Raw genomic sequence first — 12,206 nt, 5'->3', positions numbered from 1 at the left:
CATCCCACACAAAAAATGACTTTAAATGGATCACAGACTTAAGTAAAAAGAAAAACTATACAACTTTAGAAGAAAACAGGAGAAAATCTGTTATCATATTGTATCATAGGACACCAAAAAGCTTTAAGAAGAAAAACTGATTAACTGTACTTCTTCAAAATTAAAAAAAAAAAAAAAAAAACAACTTGCCTTAAAAAAAAAATCACTGAAAAAATGAAAAACACCAACAAGGCACACACTTCAAAGACATATACGTGATAAATGACTTGTCTCCGGAATTTAAAAACACTCTCACTATTCCATAAGTAGGCAGCCTGATTGTAAAGGAGCCAAAAGATTTAAAGATACTTCACCAATGGCATATGGATGGGTAAACGGAACATAAAAACATGGTTAACATCATTAGTGGGTAGAGAAATGCAAATTAAAACTTCAGCTAGAGGCCAATGTATACACACTGGACTAGATATAATTTTAAAAAAATGACAATACCAATTGTTGGGGAGGATCTGAAGAAGCAGGAACCCTGCCTTATATGTTCCACGTGGGAATACAAATTATTGGAGCTGCTTTTAAAAAGTTTGACAGTTTCTTAGAATTTAAGGTATATTTATAATATATTTCCATTCCCTAAGCATCTAGCCACGAGAAATAAGCACATAATATCCATCTAAAACCCTGCACATAAATGATTACCCAAGCTTTATTATAGTCGCCCCAAACTGGAGGCTAACCAAACCCGGGAACAAAATACAGAAACAAAGTAATACTCTTTACTGACAGAAAGAAATGAACCATTGATACATGCTATAACATCGATAAATCCCAAGATAATTATGCAAGGTAAAAGATGCAGACTCTAAAGGCTCATACTGCAGCATTCCATTTAAATTAAACTTCTAGAAAATGCAAATGTTATAGAGAGAGTCAGTGGTTACCTGAGGCAGGGGATGCAAGCTGGGAGTGCCCGAAAATGGGCATGAGTGAACTTTCTGGGTTAGCAGAAGTGTTCTTTTTTTTTCTATTATTAAAAAAAAAATTAATGATCATTTATTTTGAGAGAGAGAGAGAGAGAGAGAGAGAGCGCGTGCACAAGCAGGGGAGGGGCACAGAGAGAGGGGAACAGAGGATCTGAAGCTAGCTCTGTGCTGACAGCAGGCAGCCTGATGTGGGGCTCAAATTCATGAACTGCCAGATAATGACCTGGGCAGAAGTTGGACACTTTACCAACTGAGCCACCCAGGCACTTCACCAGAAATGTTCAAACACTGGATTGGAGGGTCTGTTGCACAACTTCTTATACATTTACTAAGAATTACTGAATTACACCTATATGATGAGTGAAATTTTTAAAAATGTTTTTTTTTAATTTTTTTTAATGTTTATTTTATTTATTTTTGAGAGACAGAGAGAGACAGCATGAGCAGGAAAGGGCAGATAGAGAGAGAGGGAGACCCAGAATCTGAAGCAGGCTCCAGGCTCTGAGCTGTCAGCACAGAGCCCGACACGGGGCTTGAACTCATGAGCCGCGAGATTGTGACCTGAGCCGAAGTTGGATGCTCAACCGACTGAGCCACCCAGGCGCCCCTAAAATGTTCTTTTTTAATGTTTATTTTTTTACAGAGACAGAGACAGAGTGTGTGGGGGGGAAAGGGGCAGAGAAAGAGGGAGACACAGAAATCAAAGCAGGCTTCAGGCTGCGAGCTGTCAGCACAGAGCCCGACGCAGGGCTTGAACTCAAAAACCTGGAGATCATGACCTGAGCTGAAGTCGGACGCTTAACCGACTGAGCCACCCAGGTGCTCCTGAGTAAATATGATAGTAAATTATGCTTCAATATAACTGTTTTAAAAATCACTGCACCTGGGTGGCTCAGTCGGTTAAGCATCAGACTCTTGGTTTCAGCTCAGGTCACAATCCCACAGTCACGGAATTGAGCCCCGTATGGGTCTCTGCACTGACAGCATGAAGCCTGCTTGGGATTTTCCCTCTCTGCCCCTTCCCTGTGTGTGGTCTTTCCCCCTCCCTCCATCTCTCTCTCTCAGTAAATAAATAAACAAAAAAATAAATAACACTTTAAAAAAAATGACTGCACATACATCAGAGGCCCACCACTGCAATGACGGCCTCAGAGATGACGTGCAGTGCTTTGCTTTAGCCAGGTATGTTCCAGGTGGAAGCTTCAAAATGTTCATGTTCTTTCCACCCAGTAGTAAAAACTCTGTGGGTACACGAGAAGACAAATCTAGTTTAATAAATGCAATTAAAAACCAACTCCTACATTTCCATAATCATTCAATTTTTTCTTTTTAGAAACTATTGGATTTTATAGCACACTTGAAGAATGAACAGTCTTAAAAGAAAAATGCTTTGGGATTTTTGTTCTCATTATTTTTGATTATGTGTGTAATAAAAAAGCTGAAAAAGAGCACATTTTAAAGGTAAGACATTCTTTCACTTCACTTCTCATTTATATGTCCTTTACTTATCTCCACAACAATGCCTCTTTATATTTTCTAAGCTCAGATTTTTCAAAACTCTCTGCTTTCATTTTTACTGAACCTTATTTTTTGCTTGGGAACATTTGTACTATTCTATTAGTCAGGGTTCTCCAGAGAAACAGAAGTAATAACAGAACAGAAAGAGATTGACTATTTGAGAAATTGGATCACAGATTGTGGGGACTGAAAAAGCCCCACAGTCTACCATCTCCAAGCTTGGAGACCCAGGAAAGTCAATGGTGCCACTCAAGGCAGAATTTGAAGACCTAAAAGGGAGCTGATGGTCTAAATCCCAGCCTGAGGGCAGAGAGAGGCTGACTTCCCTCAGCTTAAGTAGGAAGGCAGGAAGCTGTGAATCCTTCTTTCCTTTGCTTTTTTGTCCTATTGATGTCCCAATGAATTGGGTGATGCCCACCCACACTGGGGATGGCCAAGCACTCCACTGTCTCCAGATTCAAATGCTAATCTCTTCCAGAAATACCCTCACAGACACAGATAAAGAATGCCGAACCAAACATCTGGGTATTCCGTGATCTGGTTGACACATAAAATGAACCACCATAATTATCCTCTATTATGTCTGCCTTCCTTAGAGATAACAACATTAATTCTAAGAGGGACAGCCACCCCCCTTCCCGCCCCCCCCCCCCCCCCCAGCCCCATATCCCCTTTCAGGATCTGGTTCTACTGCTTCTTTCTGCTAGCTCTTGACCAGTGCTCTCTTTATTGCTTTGGCCATTCCCATGCTATGCTTCTGGGTTCTCATCTGTAAAATGATGGATACATAGAAGAAACTTTGAAGTTTGAAAGAGGTAAAACACTTAAAGTACATAGCACATTCTTAGCTCTCAGTAAAGACTGACTTCCTTTGCCTTTTGAACCAATATTTATTGAAACAATCAATGTTGAAGATTGGCCATTTGTAATAAAATCCCTCCATGGAAATAACATGTGAAAATTATTAGATTTTTGTTTATGTCTCTCTATAAAGTCTAGATTAACCCATAACATCATTCTGTGGTTCTCAGTCTGGTGTCTATATATCGCCAGGTATATAAAATAGCATACAGAATATACTGAAGGACCAGAATAACTGTGACTCATATTTTAGAAGTGACTATTTTTATGCATATAAATAATCTAAGACGTTTTCAAATTTAGATAAATACAGCAAGGAGAATTAGCAATGCTCAAAACTTTTATGATAAGCCTTACATCTAAAAAACCGCAGCGGGGGAGGAGTTTGGGGGGAAATGAGAGGATTACACAGCTTCTGCCCTTTGATGGATGCTTGGACAGAAAAAACTAATCATTTCTCATCCAGCTTCAGGATGGGATGCACACAGTGGCACTTGAGAACCAACCTTCCTAGTGTAATATTGTGGCTATGGAGTAATTTTGCAGTAGACGTTAGTTACAGAGAGAGGAGTCTACACCATTCTCATTTCTACCCTACTACCCTTTCAGTGGCCATAATGCACCTTGACTTCTCTGCCTCAGTGGGTAAGGAAACCACACAGAGAGTCCCAAGCAGGAGGAAATGGGAGTTTACTGTTCTTGAATGAGGATCCTAGGCAGCAGGCAAAGGGATTGAGGCAAAGGTCTTGCAAGATTTAGAAGGGGATTCAAGTCTTCCGTAAATCAGCTTGGGAAGTAAAATCCTGGGGAAGAGGGAGGAAAGGGGACGATCAAGCTGCTTAGCAGTCCCTGACAAACGGCAGTGATGGCTAAGGTCCTGAGCTATAGGAAGCCATCCACACATGAAGGATCTATAGCTTCAAGGACAGCCTGTTGACCCTCTGCCATTGTAGGGTAATGGGGTAAAATAGAGGGAAAACGATGGTAAGGAGGAAATAACAGCCGCAACGCTTGATAGTGCAATGCACTGCTCTACTGGCAGCGGAAGCAGAGTCTCACAGAACGGAAATGGGTCCCAGGTCGGAGTGGCCATTCTGACTGATCATCTGTAATACGTCAGGCATTCCAAAGCTGGGGACTTCCTGTCTACACACTAGGAGATTACCTGTGAGAAGACAGTAGTACGCGTGACATGTGCAAACAAACAGCAGAGAGCAAAGGTCATGAACTGGAGATCAGCAAAGCACATCTGTCTCTCAGATGTATTGTGTTTGGCCTGGCTAGCACTTTACACACAAGAGGGGATATGATATACCTATTGAGATTTCTGGATTTCATGGAAGAAAACATCACACGATCAGGTAAAACCTACCCCCCTTTCATCAAGGTGACAATCAACTAGAATGTGCTCTTCAGCGGTCTGCAGTCTGCTCCATTCCCTACACCTCACACCCAGCTCTCGGCTCTCCTCACTCACGTATTGCAGGCCCATGGGGTTTTAAGCCCAGGCAAAGACAAAATATACCAAGGAGGCTCCAGAACATTCATTTATCTATGAGAATATGGTTAGGGAGTCTTCTCACTTGGCATGTTTCTAGTCACCTATCCTAACACAGCCATTGTTAAATTAGATGTTATAACAGTGTCTGACAGAGCAGATAATAATATTTATTATTATTCCCAGGAAATACAAATAAATACTGAAAAACCTTTTTTATCCATTCAGATTTTTTACTGATTCAGTCTGGCTAATTCTCACCACCCAATAATACTATTCCCGTGACCGCCCCCCCCCCCCACCAACCCCCCAGAATCTATTTTCCTAAAACTCAATCAAATCTGCACTTATCAGTGAGTCAATATGAGCCTGGGTGTACATACTAAATTCTACCAAGTATAATGTTAGCCTGATGTTACTTATTGACCTCTTTATTCATGATCTGGTAATGGAAGAGGGAGCCTGGTAAGCAAACTAGATGTCTGTGGCTCTCCTCTGGAGACTAAAATTTAAACACAAGTTACCATTTTTTTTAAATAAAGCAGGACACCTCTAAAATGGCTTTCACAAGGAGTCAATTCTTTGTACTGTATTAAAGGAAGAAATTAAAATCCCTACATAAATATGAAATGCTGTCAGAATTGCTTGGTGCGAGCACAGCCCTGGAAGATGTGATAGTCCCAGAAGAACTTGGAGCCGGAAGCAGGCTCCACCAGGTAACCCAATCCTTTTCTTCAGCTGAAGGAGGTGGTGAACTGAAAACAGGGGATGTCACCTGAGCAAGGGCAGGGACCCATGGTGGCTCAACCAGCCTGGACCACGTCTGCTCTCTGCAACCCAGCTCTCTCCCCCCTTGCAGACACCTACCCACATTGTCAGGTGCTTTGAGTTGCAAAACGCAGAGATGGCCACCTTGGGTGCTCCTCTTATCTCAGCATTAGTCAAGCTTTTATTTGAGCCCACTCTTCAAGGTTGCTGCCTTCCCCAGAGACATAATGGTGGCCAAGTGCGGAGAAAAGCAGTAGAAGCTATTAAAGTATAGAGGAATGGTCCCCAGAGACCATTCCTACCCCAGAGAGGTAGGAGAATTTGGAGAGTATTGCTAAGAAGAAGGGTAAAACTTGACTGGTCTCTACAAAAGAGGATAAAGAGGTCAGTAAGTAGGCAATTAAGGTAAGGGGTAATAAGTCAAAGAACCGGGCCTTTACAGCAGAGAAACTTAAAGAGAGTGTATTTAGATCCCTCCTTTGATCTACAATAAAACTGAGGCTCAGAAACAGTCAGTCACCAAGTCCTCTACGGGTCATGACAGAAATGGGTCAAGACCAGAGGACTCCTTACCTCTCATCTTCTACACTTCCCCTGTAGGAGCCACTGCAAGTCATTTGCCAAAAAAGAAAAATAACAAATACAGTCCCAAGAAGACTAAGAAAATGGTCCCAATTTCCCCGTGAGTAAGTGATGAATCACTAGAAGACAAACTTCTACATTCCCCTGTCAGGCTGGATCACTAAATCATTCTTTTGCTTTGAAGCTCTGCTAAAACCTGGACCTTTCCAGCCATTTTTAAGCCAGAAACTACTGATCTATCTTGCACAAAGTTTCTCTGGCTCGTAGCACTTTGAACAAATATGCCCAAGGCCTCTCCCTTTAACAGACTTTGCTCAAACCCTGCAAAACAAAACGAAAAGCATTTTCTACCATGAGAAGATCGGGTTTATTCTGATGGTATCATATTTTTCTCTCTTTTTCTGTTTTGGCTAGTGAGAATTCCAGCTTTCCATATGCTTGGTTATACCACGTAGGCACCAGGATGGGGCAAAGTTGTCTTCTTTCTTTTTTCATTTCACTCCCCATCTACCCCACCACAGTCTTTCTCAGTAGTGAACAGGATCTGAATGTTGTCAGCATGCTATTAAGCTTCAAACTAGAACCGAATGACTCTTTGATTTTGTTCCAGGAAACATGGCCAATATGAAGCTAGGGCCCCAGGTTTGCAATTCTGAGGTCAGATTTAATATCTCAATAGAGAGTGGAGAACTTGTCATTTTAGCTGGGCTGAACCCCCAGAGGGTACGGGGGTGGGGGGTACATGCACTTTTCCAATCTCAGGCTTGCAGTAAGCCTGCTTATCAAGCAAAAGCCTTTTAGGTAGCGGGTACAATGAGTTCTTCCCCGAATTTATCTCCAGTTTGTTCAAAAAGCTCAGCAACCTATGGGCCTTCTGTTGCCTTTTTAAACATTTTGTTATTATTTTCAGTCTCTTTGTTGAGCTTGCATGTGATTTTACAAAGACTACCAGTAATTTACATCAATAAAATCCTGGTATTTTCAAGATCAAAATGAACCCATCACAGAACCGATCACTGGTGGCTGATGGTGATTTCTGTCAACTCTTGGCAAATCCTTAAAATTCTTAAGGGGTTAGTAAGCAAAACAGCCTGTTAGTTATGTAAAATGAGTTAAAAATAATGGGTCTGAAGAAAGTGATTCAGTTGCTATCAACTACTCTCTCCCAGCCCCATTCCATTTGACCACTGAGTTTTTTTATTTCTTTATTTCTTTATTTCTTGGGGTAAGAGTAACGGTACCAGTGTTTTACTAATTAGTTATGTCAACTGGAACATTTTTATTTTCTTAATTCTAATAAAACAATAACATTTTTGAGTTAGAAGAAATCTCTGCCTGCTGAAAGGTGATAAACCAAATTCTGCTTTCTTATTTTTAAAGGCAAGGAATGTACTTAGGTTTCAAAGTTATTTTTTTTCAGAAATGCAATAATATTACAGAGAATTTTATCAATTTTCTGTCCACTCTGAAAATTAAATACATTTGAAAAGAATACATATTTCAGTAGGAAAATATAACAGTAATTTCTTATTTTCCTTCATATAACATATATGAGCTTCATATTTTCACATTGCTTATAATGGAAGGCATTTTGTTGATATATGGATTTAATGTAAAATTTCCTTTTTTTTTCCCCCTGAGAAGTTGTTTCATCAGTGATGTTCTACATTTGATGGCATCTTGGTAAATAAAGACATGTGGTGATTATAATACCTTATATCATATGGCAACATAAAGCATTTTTAGTTCTGCTCATTTGGGGATAGGGTATGTGTCCTGTTTATGTGTGTACCTAAATTCTACTGAAAACTAGATGTTGGACATGTTGTCTTTCAGCTCCCACTCAAACAGTTGGAATTCCCTAGATGGTAAGAGGAATCATGCCAAGGAAAACTCAGGACAGATTTCAGAGAAGGATGAACCCAGAAGCAGAAAGTCAACCACTTAAGAAATGCTTCTGTACTGGAGACCAACTTTCCTCTCCAGCCCCTTCGGCGAGTCACTTAACTTTTCTGAAGCTGAGCTCTCTTCTGTAAAACCAAGACAATAAAGCAAGTCTCTGAAGACCACAAGACCACAAATCACCTCTGGTGATTTCTTTAAGCTCAAGCTCAATGGCAAAGAGGAGTTACTTAAAACATTTGATTGTTAATATCGCTCCTTTTTAAACCATATTTTAAAGTCTGGCCCAATATTGATGGTTGATGTTTCTTCTCAGTTGTCTATTAATATTGTTTCTATTGTCAAACTTCCCAGTGTGCTCAGTTTTGATCTCGAATGCCAGATACTATGAAAAAGGGACTATTTGAAAGGAGGAAGGATAATGGTTCTTTTTAGGACTCTGCCAGTATTCATAAGAACAACAGTGGGTAAATTATTGCAAAAACAATTTGAAATAATTTAAAGAGATGACATATTGATATTGAAAACCCAATACTTCCTTCAAAAATCACATGATAGGAGTGTTTTATTGACCTGAATTAGACTACTCAATATGTGGTACTATGCCCTTGGAGGCAATAGGAAAGGAGAATCTTTTGTGTAGTATCAGTTGTTCTCAATTCTGTGCTCCCATATTTAGCTAAGTCATGATTTCTGCTTTAATTAATCTCTGCCAAGCAGAGATTATTGCCACTCATGTTATGGCAATAACACCTGTCATGACTTAACACCTGTCAACACTGCCGTTCATCTGAAAAAAAAATGGGGAGTGCTGGATGCCTATATGGCTGACATACTTCTCTAATTATCACATTTCCTATAGGATGCAAATCTCTATCTTCCCTTGAATAATCATAATGTCCATTCAAATGAAAAAGGACAAGGGCTCACATGGTATATATAGGCTCCAAGTTAAATATTTAGTATTCAGATCAAGATTTACAGAAAGCCCTAATTACCCTCTAGTATCCAAGGATTCCTAAGTTATGCTTCTGATAAATGCTCGATGCAGGTTTTTGATAGCCCACTGGTCAATAAAAGGTTTTCTAAACTTCACCCAATATAGGGACTCCTAAGCAGTGGCATATATAAGACCTGCCTAGTTAGCATCAACAGAAAATTCCTAAGGCTGGCAAATACCTTATCATTAAACCCACTTTATCCCATGTGTAGCAATTTCCAGAAAAGGCAGTGAAGTTTCCTTTGCATTTTGATCAAATTGTGCTTTGACAGGAACAGGAGAGAATGTGTTAATTCTGTCGTCGAGAAGCTGGCTCAAACGCGGGAATTCACACCAGGGACTTATCAAAATAAAAACTGTGATGCAGACTATTACCTTCCTACCACTCCATGTCCCCAGTAAATCTTTTTGTGAGTCTATTAATGCACTAAACTGAAAAAAAAATATTTTCCTTCCTAGGCTCAGTCATGCTAACAGGGAATTCATTGTGCTGGGAATGCCTTCTTTCTTTTCCAAGAATCCCAGCAGCTGAACATAGAGCAACAATGATCTAGAAAATTATTATGCGCTGCATAAATGCTCTGCTCATAAGAACTAGCTGAAAATGTCTTTCGTTCTAAAGATTTAGGTACTTCAAAACCATTCTAAAGAAGGACCAAGGACTGGGGCGCCTGGGTGGCTCAGTTGGTTGAGCGCCTGACTTCTTCGGCTCAGGTCACTCTCTCACAGCCCATGAGTTCCAGGCCCGCTTCGGGCTCTGTGCTGTCAGCTCAGAGCCTGGAGCCTGCTTCGGATTCTGTGTCTCCCTCTCTCTCTGCCCCTGCCCTGCTTGTGCTCTGTGTGTGTCTCTCTCTGTCAAAAATAAATAAACATTAAAAAATTTTTTTAAAAAAAAGGAGGGCCAGGGACTCTCCTATCACATCCTTTCCCCTCTACATCTACAGGATTCCTGGTTATCTCTGAGGACAGAAAGCATGGAAGAACACAGATTTCAGCAAAGTACTTGAGACCCTGCCTTTAAAAGCATCTGATTTTCATTCTTCCTTTGGCATTTTTATAGATATGCTTCTACAAACTTGATTTTCTTTTCTTTTCTTTTTTTAAGCTGTGAAAACAAAAAATTCTCTGGCTGGAACGAACAGTCGGGAATGTGGAAATTCATACACCGTGTGCATGTGTGGTTAGTGGTGTGTGTGCCATTTGTACACATCACTGACTGGGGAAGTTAAATCATTTTTGGATACAGTTTGTGGCCAGAGTATCCAAGGTGCCCAAATCCAGGTCTTTGAAGTAACATTCTGTACAACCTGTTATTGAAGCATTTCTTGCCAACTTAAAGTAGAGGAAGTACCCATCGAAAGAGGAATATTTTCCTTTTCTTGCCATTCAAGCCACATAGGGACATTCTTTCAACTCATGTGAAAAAAAAAAAAAAGACCTTCTAAATGTTTTTTTATTTCCTTTCCAGCTGGTGAGGACATAATGACTTATGATATGAATATTTACCCTTCTTAAGTCCTCCTTTTGCCTCTCATCTCTTCTAAAGTATGATTTAATAAGCACATGTATAAATAAGAGAAGGTGAACGTGGGCAGATACAGTTAAGAGAAAAGCCCACTGCAGGAGATAAGGGGCTGGGTTAGAGATAAAAAGCTTAAAAGGTTAAGTCCACCCTCTCGTCCGGGAGGACTGAGGATTCCAATCCCAAATGCAAGCAGCAGCCCTCCTAACTCTAGCATTCTACTCCCTCTCTTTTCACTTTATGGATAAAAAGAAGGTAATGGTAACTGTGGCATCCGCTCCTTTCACAGGGCTGTCTTGAAGGTTTTGCTCATTAAGCAGAGGGAAGAGGACTTTGGGAGCATAAGCAACAAAGTAATAGCCTTGGCTGACGGCAGACTCTTGCTTTGTCTCCCAGGGTTCTTGGATTTGTGGGCAGTTTTTTTTTTCTTTTTAACAGTTCGTTCTATTGGATTTATAATACGCCAAGAAACCAAAATGCACGCAGGAGTATTCTAAAAGGCCTATCAATTCCAGCTGTGGACATCAAGGACATTGGATTTTGACCATGGAGTCCAAGGGTGCTGACCCTGTGCTCCAAGGAAAAGAACACAGAGGAGGTAGTTAGATCAGGCAGCGAGCTAGGCGGGTGTTGAAAGAAACAAAGAGACCAACATTGTTATTTGCTTCCGCATCAGGTCAAAAAGGTGCTGGCTGAGAAACCTTACCCAGTCACCACCTGGGTAACTGGCTGTTTCTTAAGCAAAAAGGAAATGCTTTCTCTAAGTATCACATGTGACTGTGCTGTCAAATGACTCCCATAGGGCAGCTCCCAAACTCACCTCCTTCCTCTCACATTCCATTAGCATAATAATATGTTTGTTTTGTTTTCAACTCACCAACCCTGTAACTCCACCCCAAGAAGCCATCCCTTGGGATTCAGAGAGAGAGGTGTTATCAGCTGTGAGACAGGAGCACAGCCTGGGGTCCACCTGTACACAGTTTCTTGTGCCACCTCTATCAGTGTAAGGAGAGCTCACAGCATCTGGATGCAATTTCCGATAGAGGCACCTGCTAATGAGGTGTGGGTCCATGCTTGCAAAACCCCTTTCCACACTCCTGACAATGGCCAACAGATCCCCATATCCTGAATCAGAAAGTGGAAGCCTCTGAACAACTAACCTGAGCAGTTTGCAATGGCTCCCAAAAGGAGTGGTGTTTCCAGCTTCCAAGAGCTACTCCTTTCTCCCAGCTGTACACATTTACAAATCACCACTAAAAGGATAAAGTCATCTTTCTAGAGACACCACAACCCCACTGGCAGCTTTAGGTTTCCTTGTGTTTCTATTCAGGTACCTAAGATGCCTTTTGCTTACGGATTCCTGCGGACAGTAAGAGAGGCAAGGCAAACAGATGGGTGCTCTGTGGTGCACAGCCAGTAGGCAGGTCTCACAGGTGGGACGGTGGCCAGCTGTCTTGTGAGAAAACCTACATGGCCAAAGAGGTGAGCAGGAAAAATACAGACAGCGCTTCAGACTCCCACTAGCTATTTGTTCATTAACTGAATCTCATCAAGGGTGGTGTAAGTGGAGGACGA

This window comes from Prionailurus viverrinus, chromosome A1 (genome assembly GCF_022837055.1).
Source record: "Prionailurus viverrinus isolate Anna chromosome A1, UM_Priviv_1.0, whole genome shotgun sequence".
Classification (NCBI taxonomy): Eukaryota; Metazoa; Chordata; class Mammalia; order Carnivora; family Felidae; genus Prionailurus; species Prionailurus viverrinus.
This window is presented reverse-complemented; position numbering follows the sequence as displayed.